This window comes from Triticum aestivum, chromosome 6D (genome assembly GCF_018294505.1).
Source record: "Triticum aestivum cultivar Chinese Spring chromosome 6D, IWGSC CS RefSeq v2.1, whole genome shotgun sequence".
In the NCBI taxonomy this organism is placed as follows: domain Eukaryota; kingdom Viridiplantae; phylum Streptophyta; class Magnoliopsida; order Poales; family Poaceae; genus Triticum; species Triticum aestivum.
This window is the reverse complement of record NC_057811.1, coordinates 481,560,069-481,563,923: the sequence shown is the minus strand read 5'-3', so window position 1 is coordinate 481,563,923 and position 3,855 is coordinate 481,560,069.

Here is a 3,855-nt window from a genome sequence, read left to right as displayed (position 1 = left end):
TACTGCTATGCCTAAACATGGCTTAGATTGAAGTGAAGGCAACATGTGGTGCATGTCGAAAGTAATACTAATCCGGACTTGATCAAGTTTGGATTGTACTACTTTCGACACGCACCACATGCATGTTGCCTTCACTTCAATCCAATCCATGTTCATTTCACCCGCTGATATATAATAACTCTTCATGCACGCATCATGCATCATCATATATAATAACAAGTCCTACTAATCATCATCATACAACTTCTACTCGTTATTAATAACAAGTCATACGATCATCATCCTCACAGTCATCGAACCAACCCTACTTAATTGTTCTTAGCACATGATCATTAGTATTAGGTAGGACCGAAATACCCTCTTTAAGGTAAAATAGCATAAAATAATATAGACCCTGACTCTCCATTATGGAGAATGGAGATCATCCTGTCTCCAATTCTTGCGCCTCGCTTCCTTTTGCTTCTAAGAAGCTCCTTGCGACTGTCCATACATTTTTTCCATTCTTTGATTTGCATGTCTCCACTTCTTTTAGAAATCCGGTATGGACAGTTGAGATTCGTAGGATGACCTGATTATATATTCAAAACATCAAGCCTACCATTCTGATACATCAAATGAGGCACACAATCCTCTGGGATTATCTGTTGAAAAACATAGTAATAACTTCATAGTTAGCAATGATAATGCACTAGTTTTAGAACTATGCAAAATATGCACGGATGTCGTAATAGTAAGAAATCTTACCAGGGTATCTCCATAGTAGTTACCGTAGTTCACCACGTGCACTAGTGGCACGTATGGAGGACCATAATGATGAGGAGTTTGATTGTAGATATTGTAATTCTCAATATCAGTACAAAATCCGACCAGATGAGTTTTCTCCTTATAAGTTAACTCAGAGCCATCGGTGTAGTAGGTTCTGTCTACCATGTTCCGCACATTGTTTGAACAACCAAAATAAGCTGTCAATGAAAATAAGCTGTCAACTATTTTGAAATGAACAATATAAATTAGCTAATAACTATGTTTGAGAAACTCACATAGCGGTAGAATTGGAGGCGTATCAACAAGGACCCAAATGTCCATATTGTCTTGCTCGATGTCAGGATCACCAAGATCCATGGTGACAAGCATACCCTCATCAAAACCATACATCTTGCAAAATGCTTCTCAATTTTTGAAACCAAAATGGGTTACGCTCTCAGAATTATACATATTTACTTCAAAATCTATATCATGATGGGTCCTTAGGTGAATTCTCTTTGTTTCCATACTTTCATGGTCTTCAAAACCCATCCTCTCCAAGACGTAGCGTCTTGCATGGCATGGGATAAGCTAGCCGAATTGTAAAAGATGAAAAGTACACGTTGAAATAGTTGAAGTCGTGCTTAATTACGAAAAAATAACACTTGTCGTCGTTGCGTACCGTTTCAACATCGAACGTCTCCTCCAGCTTAATACTGAAGCGCCGATCTTCGTCCAGGTGAGGCCTGTCGCACTGACCTCGGTCGTCGTGGCACCAGTCGCACTCCCCCGGGAGACTTTCGTCGTCCGAGTACGACATTTCCTATGTTCATATATAATTCAAATATTAAACATCTATAATTAAATATATGTACTAAAAAACCTAAGTTAGATCATTATTATTCATCACGGGTTGACTATCGGTTTGTCGAGTCTTTTCTTGAAAACTCTCAGCTGACGTGATGTATACATTCGACCGTTGGTGATGGTCGCTCCTCCCTTTGTCCCCGTGTGCATTACACCAAAATGTCTAGCTAGCACACGGAACAAAGGAGAAGCGACCCCCACGACAACAGTCGGGATTCTTCGTCCTCTCATATATATATGGTAGAACTCTCCCTCACTGATTCCTCTCTGACATTTGCGACCGTCGGTGATGGTAGCTCCTCCTTTCGTTCTCGAGTGCATTACACCAAATTGTCTAGCACACGGGAACGAAGGAGAAGCTACCCCCATGACAACAGTCGGGATTCTTCGTCCTCTCATATATGGTGGAGACTCGACAGACTTACAGTCAACCCGAAATATCGTTTAATTATCTTTCTAAAAGAGGATTTGGCTGGTCTCACCTCGATGTCGGAGGGGGCGGTGACGGGGACGACGGCGGGGATGATGGAGGGGCCCGGGGGGCTCCTAGATTTCTGCGAAAACAAAAACCCTATAAGCTATCAACTAATCATAGTGCTCTCCAATTTTAGCATTCAAAGTAGGATCGGAGTAGTTTTCCACTTTGAGCATTCAATAAGCAAAATCAAATCACAAAATAAAGTAGTATTCAAATTAGGATGCATTCAATTATAAGCAAAACTACATCATCTCCATGCGTCCGTACATCGCCGAATATTATCACTAATACACCTCGAATACTATCATACATATAGCATCGCTAGTACAGCTAGAACAGTAGCGCCCGACGGGTATCGGGGCGGGCGGTGGACACCCAAAGGGACGGAACCATCACAGGATCATAGCTCCAGTGAGATTCCTGAAGAACCTGCCAGGTATTGTCGAACCTGCCCTCCAACGCAACCATGTAGCGACGGACGTGCTGGTCCTCCTCGCTGACACGGTGACGTACCTCCTCCGCGGTGTCCGGAAGCCTCGGCACCGTCACTGGCCCACGCGAGCGCCACCAAACAAGGATCGGGTCAACGACGGGCTGGTTCCTCACCAACCTACGCCCACCGGAAGGTAGCACCTCCCAAAACCAGCCCGGCGGAGCCCAGTCCCGGACATGGCCCCTCTGATCAAGCCGGCCTCCTCCGCCGAGTCGACGCCGAGGATGCGGGATAGGCATCGTCGACGTCGATGCGGGAATAATTGCTTTAACTAAAAAAACAAACTAGTTCTATTAATTTCCTTACTATAAATAGAATAAAGTAGTACTTACTAAAAATAAACTAGCTAGTTTAACTAGTTCTATTATTTTTCTAACTAATTCTATTAAACACTTTCCAAGTAGTACTTACTAAAATTTATCGGGGAGGGGGGTACGTATATCGACAACGACATACCCGATAAAAAATAAGAAGAGGAAGAAGAAGAAAAAAAGAGGAGAAGAAGAAAGGAATAGAGGAGGAGATCGAAGAAAAAAAAGAAAAAAAGAGGAGAAGAAGAAAAAATAGAATAATATATTATTCTATTTCTTGTTCTTCTCCTCTATTTCTTCTTTTTCTACTCTTTTTTTCTTCTTTTTCATCTTCTTATTTATTTCTCCTCTTCTTCCTCTCCTCTTCTTCTTATTCTTCTTCTTCTTCTCCTTCTTCTCCTTCTTCCTCTTCTTATTTTCATTTTCTCTCTCCTTCTTTTTCTTCTAAATATGAACATACATAAATGACTTTGATCATACACAATTTTCAGATTCCTACACAATATGAACATATACATAAATTGACAAAGAAAATTCTATGAACAAAAAAAATCATAAAAATTCTATGAACAAAATTACAAAAGAAAAAAGTCATAAAAATTCTATGAAAATTGATATATTCTTTGCATATATATGAACATACAAACATTTGCATATTCAATAATAATATCACCAAAAAAATCTAAACTACACATCTAAATTAATACATCTAAATTACAACAACTAAATTAACTACACATCTAACTACACATCCAAATTAATACAACTAAATTACAAATCTAAACTACACATATGTAATAGCTAGCTAGGGGGCGCCGCGGCGCGGCGGCGGCCATTACAGGGAGGAGGAGGGCGTGGCGGCGGCTCACATCGGGCGACGGCGTGGGCGGCGGAGGGTGGAGGACGACGGCGACGGGCGATGGTGTGGGCTCGGGGGGCACGGGCGACGGCGACGGTGGTGG